We start from the raw sequence: 26,990 nt of genomic DNA, 5'->3' as shown, positions 1-26,990 counted from the left end.
CCCTAGGTGCCGGCTGAGCTAGAGACCAAAATCTACAGGTAGGCACTTTGCAAAAAACACCTCTGATTCTTTAAAAAATTTGGATGTGTCCACGTTGCGCTTTGGGGCGTTTCCTGTCGCGGGTGCTAGGCCCACCCACACAAGTGAGGTATCATTTGTATCGGGAGACTTGGAGGAACGCCGGGTGAAAGGAAATTTTTGTCTCCTCTCAGATTCCAGAACTTTCTGCCACAGAAATGTGAGGAACATGTGATTTTTTAGCCAAATTTTGAGGTTTGCAAAGGATTCTGGGTAACAGAACCTGGTCCTAGCCACACCAGTCACCCCATCTTGGATTCCCCTAAGTCTCTAGTTTTCAGAACTGCACAGGTTTGGTAGGTTTCCCTAGGTGCCGGCTGAGCTAGAGGCCAAAATCTACAGGTAGGCACTTTTCAAAAAACACCTCTGTTTTCTTTCAAAAAATTGGATGTGTCCACGTTGCGCTTTGGGGCGTCTCCTGTCGCGGGCGCTAGGCCTACCCACACAAGTGAGGTATCATTTTTATCGGGAGACTTGGGGGAACGCTGGGTGGAAGGTAATATGTGGCTCCTCTCAGATTCCAGAACTTTCTGCCACAGAAATGTGAGGAACATGTGTTTTTTTAGCCAAGTTTTGAGGTTTGCAAAGGATTCTGGGTAACAGAACCTGGTCCGAGCCACACAAGTCACCCCATCTTGGATTCCCCTAGGTCTCTAGTTTTTAGAAATGCACAGGTTTGGTAGGTTTCCCTAGATGCCGGCTGAGCTAGAGGCGAAAATCTACAGGTAGGCACTTTGCAAAAAACACCTCTGTTTTCTTTCAAAAATTTGGATGTGTCCACGTTGCGCTTTGGGGTGTCTCCTGTCGCGGCCGCTAGGCCTACCCCAAGAAGTGAGGTATCATTTTTATCGGGAGACTTGGGGGAACGCTGGGTGGAAGGAAATTTGTGGCTCCTCTCAGATTCCAGAACTTTCTGCCACAGAAATGTGAGGAACATGTGTTTTTTTAGCCAAATTTTGAGGTTTGCAAAGGATTCTGGGTAACAGAACCTGGTCCGAGCCACACAAGTCACCCCATCTTGGATTCCCCTAGGTCTCTAGTTTTCAGAACTGCACAGGTTTGGTAGGTTTCCCTAGGTGCCGGCTGAGCTAGAGGCCAAAATCTACAGGTAGGCACTTTGCAAAAAACACCTCTGTTTTCATTCAAAAATTAGGATGTGTCCACGTTGCGCTTTGGGGCGTTTCCTGTCGCGGGCGCTAGGCCTACCCACACAAGTGAGGAATCATTTTTATCGGGAGACTTGGGGGAACGCTGGGTGGAAGGAAATATGTGGCTCCTCTCAGATTCCAGAACTTTCTGCCACAGAAATGTGAGGAACATGTGTTTTTTAAGCCAAATTTTGAGGTTTGCAAAGGATTCTGGGTAACAGAACCTGGTCCTAGCCACACAAGTCACCCCATCTTGGATTCCCCTAGGTCTTTAGTTTTCAGAACTGCACAGGTTTGGTAGGTTTCCCTAGGTGCCGGCTGAGCTAAAGGCCAAAATCTACAGGTAGGCACTTTTCAAAAAACACCTCTGTTTTCTTTCAAAAAATTGGATGTGTCCACGTTGCGCTTTGGGGCGTTTCCTGTTGCGGGCGCTAGGCCTACCCACACAAGTGAGGTATCATTTTTATCTGGAGACTTGTGGGAACGCTGGGTGGAAGGAAATTTGTGGCTCCTCTCAGATTCCAGAACTTTCTGCCACAGAAATGTGAGGAACATGTTTTTTTTTAGCCAAATGTTGAGGTTTGCAAAGGATTCTGGGTAACAGAACCTGGTCCTAGCCTCACCAGTCACCCCATCTTGGATTCCCCTTGGTCTCTAGTTTTCAGAACTGCACAGGTTTGGTAGGTTTCCCTAGGTGCCGGCTGAGCTAGAGGCCAAAATCTACAGGTAGGCACTTTGCAAAAAACACCTCTGTTTTCTTTCAAAAATGTGGATGTGTCCACGTTGCGCTTTGGGGTGACTCCTGTCGCGGCCGCTAGGCCTACCCCAAGAAGTGAGGTATCATTTTTATCGGGAGACTTGGGGGAACGCTGGGTGGAAGGAAATTTGTGGCTCCTCTCAGATTCCAGAACTTTCTGCCACAGAAATGTGAGGAACATGTGTTTTTTTAGCCAAATTTTGAGGTTTGCAAAGGATTCTGGGTAACAGAACCTGGTCCGAGCCACACAAGTCACCCCATCTTGGATTCCCCTAGGTCTCTAGTTTTCAGAACTACACAGGTTTGGTAGGTTTCCCTAGGTGCCGGCTGAGCTAGAGGCCAAAATCTACAGGTAGGCACTTTGCAAAAAACACCTCTGTTTTTTTAGAAAAATTTGGATGTGTCCACGTTGCGCTTTGGGGCGTTTCCTGTCGCGGGCGCTAGGCCTACCCACACAAGTGAGGTATCATTTTTATCGGGAGACTTGGGGGAACTCTGGGTGGAAGGAAATTTGTGGCTCCTCTCAGATTCCAGAACTTTCTGCCACAGAAATGTGAGGAACATGTGTTTTTTTAGCCAAATTTTGAGGTTTGCAAAGGATTCTGGGTAACAGAACCTGGTCCTAGCCACACAATTCACCCCATCTTGGATTCCCCTAGGTCTTTAGTTTTCAGAACTGCACAGGTTTGGTAGGTTTCCCTAGGTGCCGGCTGAGCTAGAGGCCAAAATCTACAGGTAGGCACTTTTAAAAAAACACCTCTGTTTTCTTTCAAAAATTTGGATGTGTCCACGTTGCGCTTTGGGGCGTTTCCTGTTCCGGGCGCTAGGCCTACCCACACAAGTGAGGTATCATTTTTATCGGGAGACTTGTGGGAACGCTGGGTGGAAGGAAATGTGTGGCTCCTCTCAGATTCCAGAACTTTCTGCCACAGAAATGTGAGGAACATGTGTTTTTTTAGCCAAATTTTGAGGTTTGCAAAGGATTCTGGGTAACAGAACCTGGTCCGAGCCACACAAGTCACCCCATCTTGGATTCCCCTAGGTCTCTAGTTTTCAGAACTGCTCAGGTTTGGTAGGTTTCCCTAGGTGCAGGCTGAGCTACAGGCGAAAATCTACAGGTAGGCACTTTGCAAAAAACACCTCTGTTTTCTTTCAAAAAATTGGATGTGTCCACGTTGCGCTTTGGGGTGTTTCCTGTCACGGGCGCTAGGCCTACCCACACAAGTGAGGTATCATTGTTATCGGGAGACTTGGGGAAACGCTGGGTGGAAGGAAATTTGTGGCTCCTCTCAGATTCCAGAATTTTCTGCCAGAGAAATGTGAGGAACATGTGTTTTTTAGGCCAAATTTGGAGGTTTGCAAAGGATTCTGGGTAACAGAACCTGGTCCGAGCCACACAAGTCACCCCATCTTGGATTCCCCTAGGTCTCTAGTTTTCAGAAATGCACAGGTTTGGTAGGTTTCCCTAGGTGCCGGCTGAGCTAGAGGCCAACATCTACAGGTAGGCACTTTGCAAAAAACACCTCTGTTTTCTTTCAAAAAATTGGATGTGTCCACGTTGCGCTTTGGGGCGTCTCCTGTCGCGGGCGCTAGGCCTCCCCACAGAAGTGAGGTATCATTTTTATCGGGAGACTTGGGGGAACGCTGGGTGGAAGGTAATTTGTGGCCCCTCTCAGATTCCAGAACTTTCTGCCACAGAAATGTGAAGAACATGTGTTTTTTTAGCCAAGTTTTGAGGTTTGCAAAGGATTCTGGGTAACAGAACCTGGTCAGAGCCACACAAGTCAGCCCATCTTGGATTCCCCTAGGTCTCTAGTTTTTAGAAATGCACAGGTTTGGTAGGTTTCCCTAGGTGCCGGCTGAGCTAGAGGCCAAAATCTACAGGTAGGCACTTTGCAAAAAACAGCTCTGTTTTCTTTAAAAAAATGGGATGTGTCCACGTTGCGTTTTTGGGTGTCCCCTGTCGCGGCCGCTAGGCCTACCCACAGAAGTGAGGTATCATTTTTATCGGGAGACTTGGGGGAACGCTGGGTGGAAGGAAATTTGTGGCTCCTCTCAGATTCCAGAACTTTCTGCCACAGAAATGTGAGGAACATGTGTTTTTTTAGCCAAATTTTGAGGTTTGCAAAGGATTCTGGGTAACAGAACCTGGTCCGAGCCACACAAGTCACCCCAACTTGGATTCCCCTAGGTCTCTAGTTTTCAGAACTGCACAGGTTTGGTAGGTTTCCCTAGGTGCCGGCTGAGCTAGAGGCCAAAATCTACAGGTAGGCACTTTTCAAAAAACACCTCTGTTTTCTTTAAAAAATGTGGATGTGTCCACGTTGCGCTTTGGGGCGTTTCCTGTCGCGTGCGCTAGGCCTACCCACACAAGTGAGGTATCATTTTTATCGGGAGACTTAGGGGAACGCTGGGTGGAAGGAAATTTGTGGCTCCTCTCAGATTCCAGAACTTTCTGCCACAGAAATGTGAGGAACATGTGTTTTTTTAGCCAAATTTTGAGGTTTGCAAAGGATTCTGGGTAACAGAACCTGGTCCGAGCCACACAAGTCACCCCATCTTGGATTCCCCTAGGTCTCTAGTTTTCAGAACTGCTCAGGTTTGGTAGGTTTCCCTAGGTGCCGGCTGAGCTAGAGGCGAAAATCTACAGGTAGGCACTTTGCAAAAAACACCTCTGTTTTCTTTAAAAAAATTGGATGTGTCCACGTTGCGCTTTGGGGTGTTTTCTGTCACGGGCGCTACGCCTACCCACACAAGTGAGGTATCATTTTTATCGGGAGACTTGGGGAAACGCTGGGTGGAAGGAAATTTGTGGCTCCTCTCAGATTCCAGAATTTTCTGCCACAGAAATGTGAGGAACATGTGTTTTTTTAACCAAATTTTGAGGTTTGCAAAGGATTCTGGGTAACAGAACCTGGTCCGAGCCACACAAGTCACCCCATCTTGGATTCCCCTAGGTCTCTAGTTTTCAGAACTGCACAGGTTTGGTAGGTTTCCCTAGGTGCCGGCTGAGCTAGAGACCAAAATCTACAGGTAGGCACTTTGCAAAAAACACCTCTGATTCTTTAAAAAATTTGGATGTGTCCATGTTGCGCTTTGGGGCGTTTCCTGTCGCGGGTGCTAGGCCTACCCACACAAGTGAGGTATCATTTTTATCGGGAGACTTGGGGGAACGCTGGGTGGAAGGAAATTTTTGTCTCCTCTCAGATTCCAGAACTTTCTGCCACAGAAATGTGAGGAACATGTGATTTTTTAGCCAAATTTTGAGGTTTGCAAAGGATTCTGGGTAACAGAACCTGGTCCTAGCCACACCAGTCACCCCATCTTGGATTCCCCTAAGTCTCTAGTTTTCAGAACTGCACAGGTTTGGTAGGTTTCCCTAGGTGCCGGCTGAGCTACAGGCCAAAATCTACAGGTAGGCACTTTTCAAAAAACACCTCTGTTTTCTTTCAAAAAATTGGATGTGTCCACGTTGCGCTTTGGGGCGTCTCCTGTCGTGGGCGCTAGGCCTACCCACACAAGTGAGGTATCATTTTTATGGGGAGACTTGGGGGAACGCTGGGTGGAAGGTAATTTGTGGCTCCTCTCAGATTCCAGAACTTTCTGCCACAGAAATGTGAGGAACATGTGTTTTTTTAGCCAAGTTTTGAGGTTTGCAAAGGATTCTGGGTAACAGAACCTGGTCCGAGCCACACAAGTCACCCCATCTTGGATTCCCCTAGGTCTCTAGTTTTTAGAAATGGACAGGTTTGGTAGGTTTCCCTAGATGCCGGCTGAGCTAGAGGCGAAAATCTACAGGTAGGCACTTTGCAAAAAACACCTCTGTTTTCTTTCAAAAAATTGGATGTGTCCACGTTGCGCTTTGGGGTGTTTCCTGTCGCGGACGCTAGGCCTACCCACACAAGTGAGGTATCATTTTTATCGGGAGACTTGGGGGAACGCTGGGTGGAAGGAAATTTGTGTCTTCTCTCTGATTCCAGAACTTTCTGCCACAGAAATGTGAGGAACATGTGTTTTTTAGCCACATTTTGAGGTTTGCAAAGGATTCTGGGTAACAGAACCTGGTCCGAACCACACAAGTCACCCCATCTTGGATTCCCCTAGGGCTCTGGTTTTCAGAAATGCACAGGTTTGGTAGGTTTCCCTAGGTGCCGGCTGAGCTACAGGCCAAAATCTACAGGTAGGCACTTTGCAAAAAACAGCTCTGTTTTCTTTCAAAAAATGGGATGTGTCCACGTTGCGTTTTGGGGTGTCTCCTGTTGCGGCCGCTAGGCCTACCCACACAAGTGAGGTATCATTTCTATCAGGAGACTTGGGGGAACGCTGGGTGGAAGGAAATTTGTGGCTCCTCTCAGATTCCAGAACTTTCTGCCACAGAAATGTGAGGAACATGTGTTTTTTTAGCCAAATTTTGAGGTTTGCAAAGGATTCTGGGTAACAGAACCTGGTCCGAGCCACACAAGTCACCCCATCTTGGATTCCCCTAGGTCTCTAGTTTTCAGAAATGCACAGGTTTGGTAGGTTTCCCTAGGTGCCGGCTGAGCTAGAGGCCAAAATCTACAGGTAGGCACTTTGCTAAAAACAGCCCTGTTTTCTGTGATGTGTCCACGTTGTGTTTTGGGGCATATCCTGTCGCTGGCGCTAGGCCTACCCACACAAGTGAGGTACCATGTTTATCGGAAGACTTGGGGGAGTGCTGGGTGGATGGAAATTTGTGGCTCCTCTCGGATTCCAGAACTTTCTTCCACAGAAATGTGAGGAACATGTGTTTTTTTATCCACATTTTGAGGTTTGCAAAGGATTCTGGGTAACAGAACCTGGTCCGAGCCACACAAGTCACCCCATCTTGGATTCCCCTAGGTCTCTAGTTTTCAGAAATGCACAGGTTTGGTAGGTTTCCCTAGGTGCCGGCTGAGCTACAGGCCAAAATCTACAGGTTGGCACTTTGCAAAAAACAGCTCAGTTTTCTTTAAAAAAATGGGATGTGTCCACGTTGCGTTTTGGGGTGTCTACTGTCGCGGCTGCTAGGCCTACCCACACAAGTGAGGTATCATTTATATTTCAGCAAATGAATTGCTGTATGAAAACCCACTGCAGGGTGCAGGTCATTTATTGGCTCTTGGTACCTAGAGTTCTTGATGAACCTACAAGCCCTATATATCCCCGCAACCAGAAGAGTCCAGCAGACGTAACGGTATATTGCTTTCGAAAATCTGACATTGCAGGAAAAAGTTACAGAGTAAAACGTAGAGAAAAATGAATGTTTTTTTCAACTCAATTTCAATATTTTTATTTTTCAGTTGTTATTTTCTGTAGGAAACCCTTGTAGGATCTACACAAATTACCCCTTGCTGAATTCAGAATTTTGTCTACTTTTCAGAAATATTGCGGTTTCTGGGATCCATCGTTGGTTTCATGCCCATTTCTGTCACTGACTGGAAGAAGGCTGAAAGCACAAAAAATCATAAAAATGGGGTATGTCCCAGTAAAATGCCAAAATTGTGTTGAAAAATTGGGTTGTCTGATTCAAGTCTGCCTGTTCATGAAAGCTGGGAAGCTGGTGATTTTAGCAGCGCAAACCCTTTGTTGATGCCCTTTTCAGGGAAAAAACCACAAGCCTTCTACTGCAGCCCCTTTTTCCCATTTGTTTGAAAAATACTAAATTTTCACAGTATTTTGGCTAATTTCTTGGCCTCCTTCTGGAGAACCCACAAAGTCTGGGTACCTCTAGAATCCCTAGGATGTTGGAAAAAAGGACGCAAATTTGGCGTGGGTAGCTTATGTGAACAAAAAGTTATTAGGGCCTAAGCGCAAACTGCTCCAAATAGCCAAAAAAAGGCTCAGCACAGGAGGGGGAAAAGGCCTGACAGCGAAGGGGTTAAAATCGGACTATTCGCTGTACTCTTTGCCATTAAGTATCAGGTATAATTTGTGACTTGTCCTGATTTGAAATCATACATTGCTAGCACATTTTCTCTGCACTTTATATTTGCCAATTTATGCTATAAATGACTCAATGCCCTAATATCATGTTTTACGTGATATTTGTATAATTGTCAGTTTGTTTTTTGTGTTTATATTGTAATGATTTTCATTAACCACACACAATAAAGAGTTGACAAGTTCGAGCAAGGAGAATGGCAGCTTTATAGTATGAAATACCTAATGTGTGGATCTACAGCATCAAACTCCACTAAAGTACTTATACAGCACTTAAACAGTAATGAAATGAAAACAGAACACAAGAAAAATCCTGAAACAATTTAGAAAAATATAGTACATTTTTGTAAATTGTTTGATACCAAACAAGAAAAATCAAATCAAAAGCAGTTGAATTATAAAGATATAAAGTTTAAAGTATAAAATACTGCCAAAAACTCAAAGTGGTAAACATGGATATTTAGGGTCATATTTATACTAATTTTGCACCAAATTAGCATCATTTTCCTTTTACTCTAATTCGGTGCAAAAATAACTCCATATTTATACCTTGGCACTGGACCAGTCTAGCGCCAAATTTATGGAGTTTAAGTCATTTTTTGGACATGGAAACCTATCTTGCCTTAATGAGATGCAAGGTAGGCGTTCCTGTGCAAACATGACTCCATGGCCTTAACGCCATATTTATACTCCCATGCAAAAATGGTGCAGGGGAGAGAGGAGAGGTAAAAAAATGGTGCAAACCTTGCTTTGCCCCATTTTTCAACACCTGGGTCACGGCAGGCGTTAGGGCACCTGTGGGCCTATTTCCATGGTGGAACAGCGGGCAGTTGGGTCCCAGTCTCCACTCAGTTCTGAGAGCATTATTTCATCAGAAAATGTTTTAATACTCAAGTTTTGGATTTTGGCTATCTGGGCATCTTTAGCACCACTTCCAAGGGTCCAGTAGTAGAAGGGCACTACTTGGAGTGTCAAAACTCACTCAGGATGGGTCCTGGGCAGGTTCAGGATGAATGGAGCCTTTTCTGCCTCTGAGGCTCTGATCAGAAGGCCAATCAACTAGTCCTTGGAGTCACTCTGGATGTCTTAGGTTCAAGCAGAAAAACAGGTCTCAAGCAACAGGGCAGTACTCAGAAACCACAGGGCAGACTTCCAGCAGCAGGGCAGTCATCTTGGTGCAGCAGGGTATAGTTTTTGAAGTAAACAACAGGGAACAGGCTTCAAGACAATCTTCTCATAGTCCTTCCATAGCTCCACAAGTGGACTGAAGGGTGAGTTTGAGAGTCTTATTTTTATAGCTAGTACCCATTTTGAAGTGAAAGTAACTTCTGGAATTTTCCCCTCACAGAAGTATTTGCAATTTCCTGCCTCTCTGCCCTGATCTCGTGACTCTGGTGTCACAGTAGCCACATGTGAAATTCTTTTTGTATGAGCTGAAATAGTGCCTTTAAAGTACAAGTGGGATGGTCCACAGCTCCACTTCCCCATCCTGCCTTGGATGGCCCATCCTACCGACATCCAGTCCCTATATTGCATGGTTGTCTGGGAGAAACACACAAAGGTCAATTATACACAGCCATGCGATCCAGGAACAGGCTGAAGGTACCAAAAAGTTTGGACAGGAAAATGCCAAATTTCTAACACTAGCATTTTCTGAATTGTGATTTACTATTAAAGAACACTTTAAATTATAACTCTTTAGGCACCAAACATGGTATTTATACATGTTTCCAAACATAAATTATCACATATTGTATGTAATATAATAACCCAATATTACACAATGGTCGAGATAGACCTCATAGTAGTGAAAATGAAATTCTGAGTTTTTCACTACCAGGACATGTAAAAATGAAAAGTACATTTCTAACGTTTTAATTACAGGACACTGTGAGTTGAATAATTCAAAGCTTACAGAAAGACATGTTCTTTAAGAATAGTCACCACATTGGCAGTAGTTTGACTTTACAGTCTTTGATGTAGTAGCTTAAAACAAGAATTCATAAGGCCCTCAATACAAAAGACTTGGTAACAAAAAATCCTCACCAAATTTCAGATATGTTCTTTAATTTTTACACCACATTATATATAAAAAGCATTGTTTGACACATAGGCCCTCATTACAACCCTGGCGGTCGGGGATAAAGCGGCAGTAATACCGACAACAGGCCGGCGGTAAACAAAACGGAATCACGACCATGGCAGAAACAGCCAGCACAGGCAGCCACTTTAATACTCCGACCGCCATGGCGGCAGCAACAAACGGTGCGGCGGTAACCGCCAACACACAGGAGGAAGACAATGTACCACCCACTGTATTATGACACAGCAGTCCCCCAGCTTTTCCGGGGCGGTACCAACGCCATCAAAAGCACGGCAGAAACAATACTTGGAACGGAAACCACTCACCTCTCGACACCCAACGAGGAACCAGGACGCCATGGAGCCCGAGTTACAGGTGTTCGCAATGTTGGTTTACCTCCTCTTCTACCAGGAACATCAAAGATGGCAGCGACGACCACAGTGAGTACTGCACCTAGCACACAGAGGAGTGGGAGGAAAAAGAGAGTGACACACACACGCAACACGCAACACCCCCACCCCCACCTCCAACACACACATAAACACATGCAGCAACATTACATTGACACCCTGTAACCCACTGGAAGAACGCAAGGACCAAATTAAATGATTGTAACAGGTGTAATCATCGAAAATCCAGATAGGCCAACATAAATTTAAAAGATCAGTGTATATACAAATATTCATAGAAACTACAAAAGTCCGGATACTGTTCCATTACATGTCCGTGGACCAGTGTTCCCAAAAAGCATGGGCAAAGCCCATACATGACACCTGCCTCAAAATGGAGAGAACACTGCTGGGGCATCAGGTCGAAAAAAAACAGGCACCTCAGGGGGAAAGGGAGGGGGGCACCTCAACCGGATGATGGGACGATGCCACTGTTCCACGAGGGGGCTCCATGCCCACTGCTTGGTCCTGGGGAGTGCAAAGCCACAGTCTCTCAAGTGGGTGGTTTATCCACTGCTTTATCCTGTGGAGTGCAAAGCCACAGTTTCTCAAGACTCTCAAGTGGGTGGTTTGCCCACTGCTTTATCCTGGGGAGTGCAAAGCCACAGGTGGTCATTCTGACCTCGGCGGTAAAAGGCGCCTACCGCCGGTCAGAAATCCTCCATAATCCCGCCGCGGTCGCGGAAACCCGCCACGGTCATTCTGACCCGCAGAAGGCAAACCTCCGAAAATCCGACAGCCACAACAGACCGCCAGACCAGCGGTCGGCGGAAAAGTGGAGGTGACAAAACCTCCACCGTCACGCCAACAGAAATACGCCCATGCCATTACGACCCAAGAATCCACGCGGCGGTCTTTCAAACGCGGTATTCCATTGGCGGGACACACCGCCGCGGTCAGAATACACACAAACAAACAAAACTCAGCCACATTGGCCGATTTGAATTCCACACACCTGATACACATACACACACCACTCCCACACACACAATACAATATAAAACACACACCCACATCACCCACAAACCCCTACGACCAAAAATTCTGAAAGAAGGCCAGAGCGAGACACCACCATCCACAAACTAGCAGCCACAGCCACTCAACACCATCACCCACACACTATCCACACACAAAACAACACACACCACCACACTCAACACACTTAACTACACATACTCCACCCCACACATCATACACACCACCCCATGGCACCCCAAAGACACCCCCGCTTCTCAGACGAAGAACTCAGGGTCATGGTGGAGGAAATCGTTCGGGTAGAGCCCCAGCTGTTCGGCACACAGATCCAATACACCAGCATTGCCCGGAGGACGGAGCTATGGCAGAGGATTGTCGACAGGGTCAACGCTGTGGGACAGCACCCCAGAAATCGGGAAGACATCAGGAAGCGATGGAACGACCTACGGGGGAAGGTGCGTTCCATGGTATCCAGGCACAACATCGCCGTGCAGAAGACTGGCGGAGGACCCCCACCTCAACCCCCACAATTTACAACATGGGAGGAGGAAGTCTTGAACATCCTGCATCCTGACGGCCTCGCAGGAGTCGGCGGAGGAATGGATACTGGTAAGTTGAAGCTTCACTACTGCTTCCCCCCCACCTGCATGCCAAATCATACCCAAACCCTCACCCCCATCCTCGAACCCCACCCTCACCCCCACCCCCATCCTCACCCCCACCACCATCCTCACCCCCACCCCCAGCACACCTATTCCCTGCCAATGTCTCACCATCACAACCCACAAATCCCAAAACCTAGGCCTGCATGCGTCCACTAAGCATGGACACCCCTCACCAAAGCATGCCCAATGCATATACACATCCCCCCCACAAGCCACCCTCACCAAAGCCCCCACACACGAATGCCAGCACTTGGGGACACGGGAACCCACAGATACACCCATATGCCACACATTGAAACTATAACCATACCTCTATACCCCTGCAGGACCCGACCAGCAACACACCGCCGCAGAGGGCCCAGAATTCTCCACACCCCCCACCCAAGAGGCCGTCAGCGATGACAGCAGCTCTGTCGACCTGGACACCGATGACCAGCCCGGACCATCGGGGACCTCTGGACAGTCGGTTCCCCTCACACAGGCACAGGCCACTACAGACCCAAACCCCTCTGGGAACACCAGCACATCTCCCACCCAGCGGGCCCATGCCTCTGTCTCCAGGGCGCGTCAATCTGCGGTGTGTCTACCACTACAGGGCACCCAGGATAACCCACCACCCCAACAACAACAGGGACCTAGGGGCAGTGGTAGTGGGCACACCGGCCAGGGGGCAGAGGCCCAGGGAAACAGGGCAACTCGGAGGGCAGCTGTGCGACAGGGGGGGGACGGGCCCAGGGAACCCACTCTCCACGAGGCCCTCACCACCATCATGGGAGCATACAACCGCTCCCAGGAGACGATGGCGACGGTACTGGCCCGGTTCCAGGAGATCCAGGTACTGCAGGAGGAACACTATCGGGGGTACAGGGAGGACATCAGAGCCCTCACCTCCACCCTGGTTACCATGGTCGGGCTGCTGCAGGACCTCATCAACACCAGGACGGACACTCAACAACAACAAAGGGCCCCTGCCACTAGCCTGGACCAAGAACAGCCAACCACCTCCGCCGGCGCTAGTGGACAGGAGGCCCCCGCACAACAGCAGCCCACCAGACCCCCACCTCCTGCAGGAGAAGAACCACCCCGCAAGAGGGCCCTGAGATCTCGCAAGAAGACAGAGTAGGATGTCAAGACCCCCGCCAGCAAAGGATACCACCTGATGTCATCCCACTGTCCCACATTGTCACCCTGTCCATCCTTGAACTGCCCATGCTCCATCTCTCCACAGGCCTCTGGACAATGCACCTGTGTGACTGTTACTCTGGACTCTGCCATGGACATTCCTTCACCATAGCCCCCACCCACTTGAAACCACCCATCCCATTTTGAGCACTGAAATAAACACCTATTTTGCACAAAACTATCTGGAGTCTGGCTGTGATTTCAAAATATTGTAATTGACATGACAGTGCAAATATGTCCTTGTACATAGTGAAGTCAACAAACAGCTGCCACAAAGCTGTAGTCCATGGGGAAACGAAGCACAGGACTCGTAGTGGGGACCCCAGATCTGAAATAGGGAGGGAAAAGCCACAACTCAGTCATCATACACTGGGGCAAATAGACAGGCAGCAGAGATGCAGGAGAGTAGTTCACATTTACTAAATTATCTTTGAATTGTTACCTGTGTCCTATTGGAAGTACTGTTCAATGATTCTGTCCCTGTTGTCTGTTTCAGCCCCGTCGTCTTCCTCCTCGTCACTCTCCTCAGGTTCCACCGCTGCCACAACACCACCGTCTCGACCATCCTCCTGCAGGAAAGGCACCTGGCGGCGCAAAGCCAGGTTGTCAAGCATGCAGCAGGCCACGATGATGTGACACACCTTCTTAGGTGAGTACATTAGGGATCCACCTGTCATATGCAGGCACCGAAACCTGGCCTTTAGGAGGCCAAAGGTGCGTTCGATCACCCTCCTAGTACGCCCATGGGCCTCATTGTACCGTTCCTCTGCCCTGGTCCGGGGATTCCTTACTGGGGTCAGTAGCCACGACAGGTTGGGGTACCCAGAGTCCCCCAATAGCCATACACGGTGTCTCTCTAGCTGTTCCATCACGTAAGGGATGCTGCTATTCCTCAGGATGTAGGCGTCATGCACTGACCCTGGGAATTTGGCATTTACATGCGAGATGTACTGGTCAGCCAAACACACCACCTGGATGTTCATTGAATGGTAACTTTTTCTGTTCCTGTACACCTGCTCCCTGTCTCTTGGGGGAACCAAAGCCACATGGGTCCCATCAATGGCACCAATGACGTTGGGAATATGTCCAAGGGCATAGAAATCACCTTTCACTGCAGCCAATTCGCCCACCTCAGGGAAAAGGATGTAGCTCCTCACGTATTTCATCAGGGCAGACAACACTCTGGATAACACCTTCGAAAACATGGGCTGAGACATCCCAGAAGCAATTCCCACTGTTGTCTGAAATGACCCACTTGCCAAGAAATGGAGTACTGACAGGACCTGCACCAGAGGGGGAATCCCTGTGGGTTGGCGGATGGGGGACATCAGGTCGGGCTCCAGCTGGGCACACAGTTCATGTATAGTGGCACGGTTAAGACGGTAGGTCAGGATAATGTGGCGTTCTTCCATTGTCGACAGGTCCACCAGCGGTCGGTACACGGGAGGATTCATCCGTCTCCTCGCCAAACCCAGCGGACGGTGCCTAGGAAGGACAACATGGAGCACACAGTCAAGCAACCCACAGGTACGTACTCACAGCTAGCACAGTAAACGATTCTCTATGCAGTGAATGGCGTGTCTGAGTGGCTATGCAAGGCCTAGGCCTGTGTGACGCAGTTGAAATTGAGCCATGTGGACCCTCAAAATGGCGGCTGCCTGACCTGTGAAGTGTGACAATGGGATGTGAGGTCAATGCGCTGGCGTGGCACACCGCGGCGGGCGGCGGGCGAAGACCGCGGCGCGAAGCCGCATTGGTTAACATTGAAGCCTATGGGTTTCAGGAGCCAATGGCGAAGGGCGCCGGCGGTGGCAGTACGCACCGCCGCGGTACGCACCGCCGCGGACGTGACCGCCATTTTCTATCTACTTATCCACTTGCGACTTGAACTTTCACAGGAGAGGACCTATACTGCAAGTGTTGCTGTGACCTCGGTCTGGAAGGGACAATGGCTGCTGCGCCTGGGGAAAGGGCCCCTGCCTTCACTGGAGAGGAGTTGGAGAAACTTGTGGATGGGGTCCTCCCCCAGTATGCGCTACTCTACGGTCCTCCAGACCAACAAGTGAGTTTAATTCAATCTGGATTTGGGGCCACTGGCTGGCTTGGGGGCCTGGCGGGGATGGGGGGGCATGTTGGGGCTGGTGGGGGGCCTGGCGGGGATATGGGGCATGTTGGGCCTGGTGGGGGGCATGGCGGGGGGCCTGGCGGGGATGGGGGGGCATGTTGGGGCTGGCGGGGGGCCTGGCGGGGATGGGGGGCATGTTGGGGCTGGCGGGGGGCATGGTGGGGGGCCTGGCGGGGATGGGGGGCATGTTGGGGCTGGCGGGGGGCCTGGCGGGGATGGGGGGCATGTTGGGGCTGGCGGGGGGCCTGGCGGGGATGGGGGGCATGTTGGGGCTGGCGGGGGGCATGGCGGGGGGCCTGGCAGGGATGGGGGGCATGTTGGGGCTGGCGGGGGGCCTGGCGGGGGGCCTGGCGGGGATGGGGGGCATGTTGGGGCTGGCGGGGGGCCTGGCGGGGATGGGGGGCATGTTGGGGCTGGCGGGGTGCCCGGCGGGGATGGGGGGCATGTTGGGGCTGGCGGGGGGCATGGCGGTGGGCCTGGCGGGGATGGGGGGCGTTGGGCCTCTGGCAACGAAAATGCAGACAAACTTGAACGTGGTATTTCTCCCTCCCTGTACGTGTCACATAGGTCCGCGCCCATGAGAAGATCGGGATTTGGCGTGCCATCGCCAAGGAAGTACGGACCCTGGGGGTCCACCATCGACGGGGCACCCACTGCCGCAAGAGGTGGGAGGACATCCGCCGCGGGACCAAGAAGACCGCCGAGTCTCTGCTGGGGATGGCCTCCCAACGTAGGCGGGGTGCCTGCCGTCAACTGACCCCCCTGATGTTCCGGATCCTAGCGGTGGCCTACCCTGATTTGGATGGGCGCGTGAGGGCAGCACAGCAGACACAAGGGGGTGAGTACAAGCATTATCTACTCTGTTGTCGCGCAGTGGAGGTGTCTGGGTGGGGGAGGAGGGCTGTGGGTCCCCCTAGGCCAGGGCGATATCTGTAGGCTGGGCACCCCCGTAAGCCCCTGTGTCCCCAGCCACCACCCTCAGTAGTTTGTCAGTACAGCCATCCCTGGGCCGTGTCATCCATGGGTGCAGTTGTCAACTCTAGGCGTGTAGGGCATGTTCCACGGAATGCGTAGGGGACCCCAAGTGCGCAACTTAGTGCAGGGGGCATCTGTGTCTGTCATGTCCGCTAACTGTACCGGTGATCCATGTAATCAAAATCTCTTTATTTCTCTCTCCCCCCCCCTTTTTGTTTGTCTTTCTGTGCTTGTGTGCATCAGCATCATCAGGCAGAGGAGAAGTGGCATCGGGGCAGGAGGGAGCTGCATCTCACATGGCCCAGGAGGGCCATGCCACAGAGTCTGACTGGACCAGTGAGACGGAGGGCGAGGGGAGCTCCACAACGGGGACGACTGGACCCTGCAGCGACACGGACACGTCCTCGGAAGGGAGCTCCCTTACGGGGGTGGCACCATCCGTGCCCCCCGCCATTACAGGTACAGCCGCCACCCAGCGCACCATCTCCGCCCTCCCAGCAGCCCCTCAGCGTTCGCCCCGTGCCCGCTCTGCCAGGAAGCCGGGCATCTCCTTCGCCCCAGGCACCTCAGGCCCTGCCCCTGTTACCCCCGCTGCCCTCAGTGAGGAGGTCATTGACCTCCTCCGAACGCTCATTGTTGGGCAGACTACCCTTTTGAATGCCATCCAGGGGGTGGAGAGGGAGGTTCATCGCAGCAATGCGTACCTGGAGGGCATTCATTCGGGTCAGGCTGCCCATCAGCGATCGTTCCAGGCTCTGGCCTCAGCACTGACGGCAGCCATTGTCCCTGTCTCCTGCCTCCCTCTACTAACTCCCTCCTCCCAGTCTCCTGTTCCTCTGCCTGTCCCACCCACACCATCAGACCAGCCTGCACACACCTCAACACCCAAGAGAAGCTCATCCAAACATAAGCACCACAGATCACGCAGACATTCACACACGCAACATTCCGATGCAGACATGCCAACAGTCACTACCACCTCTGTGACCCCCACCTCCTCGTCTCCCTCCTCCCTCCCTGTGACGTCTACACTCACACCTCCATTCACCTCACCATCAGCCAGTGTTTCCATCACCAGCACACCCTCCACTCCAGTCCGCACACGTGCAGTCACCACCCCCACTGCCATTTCCACGTCCCCTGTGTCCTCTCCCACTGTGTCTGTCACCCCCTCTTCCACACCACACAAACGCAGCCACCCACCCACCCAACAGCCATCCACCTCACGACAGCCTATCCCTCCTGCACCTGCACCCAAAGACAGCAAACGTGACTCACCTACAACCACATCCTCTCCCTCCACTCCCATTCCCACTGTACCTACCACTCTCCATTGTCCCAAGAAACTCTTCCTCGCCACTGCTAACTTCTTTCCTGACCCTGAGCCCCCCCCTCCTTCTCGTCGGGGTAAGAAGAGCACCTCAGCCACCACCAGCCCTGCAGCCCCCTTGACAAGGGTGCAGGGGTATTGGAGCCCACCAGCCCGCATGTCTGGATCTTCGCCCAGCAGCAAGGGGACAGCCAGCCCACCCCCTGGGAAGAGGAGCAGAAGGCGGAAGGGGCGCCGCAGGAGCCCAGCTTCTACATCCCCCCCGGACACCACCCAGACACAGTCACCAGCCACAGCTCCAAAGGGAGGAAAGGGCCACAGACTCCCGACTAAGGAGGGCAAGGGCAGCAAGTCGGAGAGGTCAGGCTGCAGGCCTGCTGCCCAGGAGGAGCCCACCACCCCCATAGCCGCTGCCCAGGGAGGACCCAGCCCAGCTGGCCAGGAGGGCCCCACCACCCACAGCCCAGGTGGGCATTGAAGGAGCACCATCCCCGCTGCCCAGGAGGGCACCACCAGGCAATGAGCAGTTGGCCATAGACCGGCCGCCGTCTCAAGCACCGCTGAACTGGGCCCCGCCGTCTCCAGCACCGCTCCGCTGGGGACCGCCGTCTCAAGAACCACTGAACTGGGCCCCGCCGTCTCAAGAACCGCTGAACTGGGCCCCGCCGTCTCAAGCACCGCTGAACTGGGCCCCGCCGTCTCCAGCACCGCTGAACTGGGCCCCGCCGTCTCCAGCACCGCTCAGCTGGGGACCGCCGTCTCAAGAACCGCTGAACTGGGCCCCGCCGTCTCAAGCACCGCTGAACTGGGCCCCGCCGTCTCAAGCACCGCTGAACTGGGCCCCGCCGTCTCAAGCACCGCTGAACTGGGCCCCGCCGTCTCAAGCACCGCTGAACTGGGCCCCGCCGTCTCCAGCACCGCTCCGCTGGGGACCGCCGTCTCAAGAACCGCTGAACTGGGCCCCGCCGTCTCAAGCACCGCTGAACTGGGCCCCGCCGTCTCAAGAACCGCTGAACTGGGCCCGCCGTCTCAAGCACCGCTGAACTGGGCCCCGCCGTCTCAAGCACCGCTGAACTGGGCCCCGCCGTCTCAAGCACCGCTGAACTGGGCCCCGCCGTCTCAAGCACCGCTGAACTGGGCCCCGCCGTCTCCAGCACCGCTCCGCTGGGGACCGCCGTCTCAAGAACCGCTGAACTGGGCCCCGCCGTCTCAAGCACCGCTGAACTGGGCCCCGCCGTCTCAAGCACCGCTGAACTGGGCCCCGCCGTCTCAAGCACCGCTGAACTGGGCCCCGCCGTCTCCAGCACCGCTCCGCTGGGGACCGCCGTCTCAAGCACCGCTGAACTGGGCCCTTCAAGGCAAGACCCGCTGAACTGGGCCCTTCAAGGCAAGAAGCGCTGAACTGGGCCCTTCCAGGCAAGAACCGCTGGCCCTTTGGCAGACGTGGCAGGGCAGGATCTGTCTCGGGCAGAGCTGCAGGATGTCCTCTGGCCAACATGCCTCCTCCAGTGGCAGTGGAGTCTGTTATGGACTTTTTGGACTGTGGCTTTGCTCTCCCCAGGATGGCCCAGTGGGCAGGCCACCCACTGTATGGACTGTATGGACTGTGGCTTTGCTCTCCCCAGGATGGCCCAGTGGGCAGGCCACCCACTGTATGGACTGTATGGACTGTGGCTTTGCACTCCCCAGGATGGCCCAGTGGGCAGGCCACCCACTGTATGGACTGTATGGACTGTGGCTTTGCTCTCCCCAGGATGGCCCAGTGGGCAGGCCACCCACTGTATGGACTGTATGGACTGTGGCTTTGCACTCCCCAGGATGGCCCAGTGGGCAGGCCACCCACTGTATGGACTGTATGGACTGTGGCTTTGCACTCCCCAGGATGGCCCAGTGGGCAGGCCACCCACTGTATGGACTGTATGGACTGTGGCTTTGCTCTCCCCAGGATGGGCCAGTGGTCATGGAGTCCCCTCGTGGATCTGGCGTCGTGTACTCAAGTGGCTGAGGTGCCCCCCCTTCCCTTCCCCCTGAGGTGCCTGTCCTATTTTCTTTCTGATGCCCCTGCAGTGTTCTCTCCGTGGAGTTCTTGTCGTGGGACTGGGCCTTGCCCCTTTGCACAGGACCCCTGTGGTCCACGGACAGTGGTTGGACTACATTTAGTAGCTGTATATATTTTGTACATAGTTTATTTATTTATTGGGATTACTGGTGTCCATATTTCAATATATCTGCCCGTTTATGATCTCTTCTTTTGGTCTTTGCATTATTTCGGAGGGGGGGGGTTGTGGGTTGTGACAGTGATCTGTGGGAATGCATTGATGTGTGTGTTGTAGTGGGTATGGGTGGGTGGGTGTGTGCCGGTAATCTTTTCCCTCCCCTGTGTCGTAGGTGCAGTACTCACCGATGTCTTCCGCGCCGCCGGGCGTGCTCCTGGTACAGGAGCAGGTATAGGAGTGCGGGGATGACCTGCAACTCGGGTTCCATACTGCCGGAATCTCGCGTGGAGTGCGTAGAGGTGAGCGTTTTCCCGTTCGTAGTCTGTTTCCGCCGTGTTTTTATCGGCGGTGCTCCCGCCCCGGAAAAGGTGGTGGATTGGTGGGTCGTGATAGGGTGGGCGGTACATTGTCTGCCGCCTGGCTGTTGGCGGGGACCGCCGTGCTGTTTGTTTGTTCCGCCGTGGCGGGCGGAGTGTTAATGCGGCGGTGTGTGTTGGGGGTTCCCGCCAGGGTCAGAATTGCATATTTTGGACCGCCGGCCTGTTGGCGGCTTGGCCGCCGCATTATCACCGACCGCCAGGGTCAGAATGAGGGCCACAGTCTCTTAAGTCTCTCAAGTGGGTGGTTTGCCAACTGCTTTATCCTGGGGAGTGCAAGGCCACAGTCTCTCAAGTCTCTCAAGTGGGTGGTTTGCCCACGCATTGGTCCTGGGGAGTGCAAGGCCACAGTCTCTCAAGTGGATGCTGTTCTGCACTGGCTCTGGAGGGGGCCTGGTACCCAGAGTGCTTCATCCTGCCAAGGACTGGGGTAGTGGATGCTGTTCTCCACTGGTTCTGGAGGGGGCTTTGAGCCCAGAGTGCTGCACGTGGGGTGTGGCAGTTCCCATTCCCTCATCTGGGTGTCTGAGCCACAAGATTTTCTGTGAACAGGTAGCATGAAACTCTATGGCGGCAGAGACATACTCCTCCCTGCGGCGGCTTGGCCTGCCAACTGCTGGTACTGCCAGTGCTGGTTGTGGTGCCTAATGTAGTGTGTGCCGGGTCCAGGACGTCTCCTGCAGCCTCAGACGACTGCCCACTGGGGATAATGCTGATGTTGGCTGTGGTGGCATTGGCTGGGCACGTCACGGGGCAGGTGGCGGTGGCTGGGGCGGTGTCGGCGGCGGTGTCTGCGGCAGAGATACTGCAGGTGGTGCTGGTGTCAGCACCTGTGGAGGGAGACAGCAGGACGTCTCCTGCAGCCTCGGACGGCTGCCCACTGGGGATGATGCTGGGGACTGTAGCAGAGGCAGCAGACGTGAAGGTGGCAGTGCAAGTGGCGGTGCAAGTGGCGGTGCAGGTGGCAGTGGCCACCGCTGTACAGGTTGCTGTTCTGTCTTGCAGAACGGGTAATACCAGTCCCTCACCCGGAGGCTCCGTGCCCTGAGCTGACTTCCCTTTGGCCTTGTGTCCCTTCCCACTTTGGAAGTCGCTGCTGGGACCTTGGCACTGTCCTCTTTTGTCTTGGAGGAGGCCTTGCTGGGTGGTTGGTGCGGCTTTTCCCAACAGCATGTGGGTCCCTTCTTGACCTTGGCAGGTGGCAGAATAGGCTGATCCTTGGCCTCACGAGGTGGCACACTGGCAGCCCTGATGGGTGCAGCCTGCGATTTTGCTGGACTTGCAGGGACCACAGTGCTTGAGGATTTTGAGGCTGAGGTGCTGGGCTGGAATCTGGACTGGCCCTAGGGGAAGGACGGGGGAAGGTGTAGGGATGAGGTCAATGTTAGCCAGGAAAAGTTTCTTTGACACACTGGGATGGGAAGTTCAAGAAGGTTTGGGAGTGGAGGAAGAGGTAGTGGTTGTAGGAGGTGTACATCTGCTGAGTTTGGGTGAGGGTGCATGGGCTGGAGGTAGTTGTGAGGTGGATGGCTGTTGAGTGGGTGTGTGCCTGCGTTTGTGTACTTTGGGAGGAGGGCTCACAGACACATTGGGAGAGGACACAGGGGACATGTGCATGGTATTGGGGTGGTGATTGCACGTGAGCGGTGTGTGCTGATGGGGGTGCTGGTGATGGAGGTAGTGTCTGAGGATGTGGTGCATGCAGGTGTGAGTGGAGACGAGACTGGGAGGGAGGTGGAGGACGTGGAGGAGGGGGACACAGTGGAGACAGTGGATGTTGGTGTGTCTGCATGGGTATGGTGCTTGTGTGAGTGCCTGTGGGATGTGTGGTGCTTATGTTTGCCTGAGCCACTTTTGTGTGTTGATGAGTGTGCATGCTGGTCTGATGGTGTGCTTGGGATAGGCTGAGGTAGACGGGATTGGGACTGGGTAGAGGAAGTTGGAGGGGGGAGACTGGACACAGGGACTATGGGTGCCATCAGTGCGGAGGCCAGAGCCTAAATGCTCTCTGTTGGGCTGCCACGCCAGAATGAATGCCCTACAGGTATGCATTTGTTTGCTGCAAATGCCTCTCGACACCCTGGAAGGCATTCAAAATGGTTGACTGCCCAACAGTGAGGGATCTCAGGAGGTCAATACCCTCCTCACTCAGGGCAGCAGGGCTGACTGGGGCAGGGGCTGAGGTGCTTAGGGCAAAGGAGATGCCCACCCTCCTGGGTGAGCAGGCACAGGAAACACGCTGAGGGGCTGCTGGGAGGTTGGTGCTGGTAGGGGAGGTGGCGGCTGTACCTGTTGTTGCGGTGGGCACAGAGGTGCCCGCCACCACAAGGGAACTCCCATCAGAGGAGGAGTCGCTGTCGCTGGTGTCTCCTCCTGTCCCCATCGTGAAACTCCCCTCGCCCTCCATCCCACTGGTGCCTTCAGACTACATACATTCAACCTCCTGGGCCATGTGGGTTGCAGCTTCCTCCTGCTCGGGTGCCAATACTCCTCCTTCCTCACAATCTGGCCTCAGCCCACCCCCCTCTCTGCATCTTCCATCCACCCCATTCCATACATTCATGTCCCATCTATCATGCTCACAGTGTACTCACCTGTTTGTCTGGAGGACTGTAGAGTAGCATGTACTTGGGGAGGACCCCAGCCACCATGTTGTCCAACTCCTCTGCGGTGAAGGCAGGGGCCCTTTCCCCAGACACTGCAGCCATTGTCGCTTTCAGACTCAGGTCACAGCAGCACTTGCAGTGTAGGTCCTCTCCTGTTGAAGGTCAGGTATCAAGTGAGTGAACAGATAGAAAATGGCTAACTGCATCACAGTACTTTTGGGCAGGAATACGGACAGACAGCGCCACACACCAATTACATCACAATTGTTCAAAACACCCTTGTGCAAGCTATGTGGTGTCTGACCCTCTGCTCACCCTTCTTCTCCATAGGGCAAATTCGCTGGGGCAGATGATGAGATGGTGTCATCCTCTGGCATACAGACCCCTGGTGGACCTGTCGACAATGGAAGACAGACACATCATAATCACCTACAGACTTGATCGTGCCACAATCCAGGAACTGTGTGTCCAGTGGGAACCAGACCTGATGTCAGCTATCTGCCATCCCACAGTGGGTCCTTTCAAACAGTGGCCATGGCATCGGGATGTCACAGCCAATGTTCTCTAACGTGTTGTCCAGAGTGTTGTCTGCCCTGCTGAAGCACATGTGCAGCTACATCGTTTTCCCCCAGATGGAGGATTTGCCAACAGTGAAAGGTGACTTCTATGCCCTGGGACATATCCCCAACATCATTGGTGCCACTGATGGTACACATGTGGCATTTGTTCCGCCCCTCAGGAATGAACAGGTGTACAGAAATCGCAAAAGCTGCCATTCCATGAATGTGCAGATGGTGTGTTTGGCAGACCAGTACATCTCCCAGATGAATGCCAAGTATCCTGGCTCAGTGCATGACGCTTACATTTTGAGGAATAGGAGCATCCCTTATGTGATGGGGCAACTCCAGAGGCACCGTGTGTGGCTAATAGGTGAGCCCAAGGTCCCAACACAGTTTGAATAGGTGTCTGGGTATGGGAGAGTCCCTAAGGGTTGGTGTGTGTCTAACAGTTGTACCTCGATATTTGCAGGAGACTCTGGTTACCCCAACCTGTCATGGCTACTGACCCCAGTGAGGAATCCCACGACAAGGGCAGAGGAACGCTACAATGAGGCACATGGGTGAACCAGGAGGATAATAGAGCGGACTTTCAGCCTCCTGAAGACCAGGTTCCGGTGCCTCCATCTGACAGGTGGCTCCCTATACTACTCACCGAAGAAGGTGTGCCAGATAATCGTGGCATGGAGTATGTTGCACAACCTGGATTTACGACGCCAGGTGCCTTTTCTGCTGGAGGATGGGCATGATGTTGGTCTTGTGGCAGCTGTGGAGACTGTGGACAGTGAGGAAGAAGAGGCAGAAGAAGAATATATAGACAACCGAAACAACATCATCATGCAATACTTCCAGTGAGCCACAGGTAAGAGACTGGCACTGGTCCTTTCATATCATACTAGTGAAGGACATTGCATGATTCTGCCTTTTTACCTCTGTGTATGGACCCTGACAGTTCACTTTAGCTTTCCATTTCACAGATCTGGTTACCACTTTCTGCCTTCTGCTATGTTTACTGCTGTTCAACAACTGTAGAACATTGGTATGTGAAAATGAACATTGACATTGCTATTTGTCAGAGAGGTTGTAATAACACACTTGTGAAAGTACAGACTGACTCCAGATCATTTTGTGATTCAAGTGTGGTTATTTGAGTTCTATTCAGTGGAGGGGTATGTGCAATGGGCAGTGGTGATGGTGGAGGAGTGTCCATGGTGGAGTCCAGTCTATTGGTATCACAGGTGCATAGTCCAAGGGGTCATAGGAGGTGGAGTAATGGCAGTTGAAGGTTGTCAGGGTGACATAGTGGGGCAGAAGGATGACAATCAGGAGAGTCTTATTTCCTGGCGGAGGTCTTGGCAATCTTCTCTGTCTTGTGTCTAGATCACAGGGACTGTTTGCGGGGTGGTTCTCCTTCTGCAGAGGGTGGGGTGCTGGTGGCCTGTTGGTCCTGTGGCGGGACCTCCTGTCCAGTAGCGCCGGCAGCCATGGAGGGCTGTTCATCATTCAGGCTAGTATCAGGGGTCCGTGGTGTGCCACTGCCTCCCTCATGGTGTTGGCCATGTCTGCCAGCACTCCTGCAATGGTGACCAGGGAGGTGTTAATGGACTTTAAGTTCTCCCTGATCCCCAGGTACTGTCCCTCCTGTAGCTGTTGGGTTTCCTGCAACTTGGCCAGTACCGTGCCCATGGTCTCCTGGGAATGGGAATGATGGTATGCTCCCATGATGTTGGAGAGTGCCTTGTGGAGAGTGGGTTCCCTTGTGCCTCTGTCCCCTGAACCATGTGCCCACTGCCACTGACCCCAGGTCCCTGATTGTCTTCGGTTAGTGGGGTTGCCTGGGGTCCCTGTAGTGGTGGAAACACTGCTGATTGACGTGTCCTGGGGACAGAGGCATGGGCCCGCTTGGTGGGTGCTGTGGTGGTGTTTCCTGAGGGGGGAGGTTCAGTGGTGGTTTGTGACTGTGGCAGGGGAACCGACTGACCCGAGGTCCCTGATGGGCCGGGCTGGTCATCTTGATCCAGGCGTGCAGAGCTGCTGTCGTCACTGTGGGCTTCTTCTGTGGGGGGGACTGGATGTGGCTGGCACCTCCTGTCCGGTGACGTTGGGTAGGGATCCTGTTGGGGTGTAAATGCATAGTTATTGTATCTGTGAGTCCCATCTTGTGCAATGGGTGAGTTAACGTCTACTCCTGTGCTTGCATTATTGGCTTCGGCTTGTGTGATTGGTGATTTTGTGGCCTGGGTGAGTCTCTTGACTGGACATGCTTTGGTGATGGGTGTCCATGCATTTGTGTTACATGCAGGGCTTGTAATTGGGATGTGTGGGTTGTGATAGTGGGGTATCTGTGGGGTGTTGGGGTGATGGGGGTGAGGGTAGGGATAGGAGTTTGTGATGGCATGTAGGTAGGATATGGGGGGTATAATAGTAAAGATATGACTTACCAGAGTCCAGTCCTCCTGCTACTCCTGCGTGGCCCTCAGGATGCTTGATTGCTAAGACTTGCTCCTCCCATGTTGTTAGTTGTGGGGAGGAGGTGGGGGTCCACTGCCAGTCTTCTGTACAGCTAACTGATGTGTGGATACCACGGAACACACCTTCCCCCGTAGGTCATTCCACCTCTTCCTGATGTCATCCCAGGTTCTTGGATGCTGTCCCACTGCGTTTACCCTGTCGACAATTCTCTGCCATAGCTCCATCTTCCTTGCAATGGATGTCTGCTGCACCTGTGATCCGAACAGCGGTGGCTCAATCCTGATGATTTTCTCCACCATGACCCTGAGCTCCTCCTCAGAAAACCTGGGGTGTCTTTGAGGTGCCATAATGTGGTGTGGGTGATGTGTGAGGTGATGTTTGTTGTGCTGTGTAATGTGTTGTGTTGGTGTGTGTTATTTGAGGTGCATGGATGTTGTATGAATGATGGTGTTGTGTGCCTGTGGATGCTGGTGTTGTGTTTGCTATTCTCTCTCTATGTGCTTCTTCCAAAAATGTCATTGTAAGGAGTTGTGGGTAATGTGGGTGTGTGTTTTATAGTGTTGTGGGTGTGTGGGTGTTGTGTGTATGTGTATCAGGTGTGTGTATTTCGAATTGCCCAATGTGGTTGTGTTTTGTAAATGTGTGTGCATTTTGAGGGCAGCGGTGTGTTCCGCCAATGGTTTACCGCGGTTAAATGACTGCAGCAGTAATTCATGGTTCGTGATATTGTGGGCGTATTCATGTTGGCGGGCGATGTGGGTTTTGCTATCGCCAGTTTATCACTGACCTTTGGTGTGACGGATTTGTGTGAGTGTCAGTATTGTGGCTGATTACGAGATGTGGGTCGTAATACCTGTAGTGGCTTTCAGCCGCGGCCACGGTATCTTGACGGCCGTCAGCACGGCGGTAAGCGGGATTTACCGCCAGAGTAGTAATATGGCCCATAGTTCTGCCCTAGCTATATTGGAGGCCCTTGATCCACCACAAATGCAACAAGGGGGTAAAACCTCTCTTTTACTAAATGCAGAGATCTAGGCTCAGATACACAAATATCT

The sequence above is a fragment of the Pleurodeles waltl genome, chromosome 5 (assembly GCF_031143425.1).
Source record: "Pleurodeles waltl isolate 20211129_DDA chromosome 5, aPleWal1.hap1.20221129, whole genome shotgun sequence".
In the NCBI taxonomy this organism is placed as follows: domain Eukaryota; kingdom Metazoa; phylum Chordata; class Amphibia; order Caudata; family Salamandridae; genus Pleurodeles; species Pleurodeles waltl.
This window is presented reverse-complemented; position numbering follows the sequence as displayed.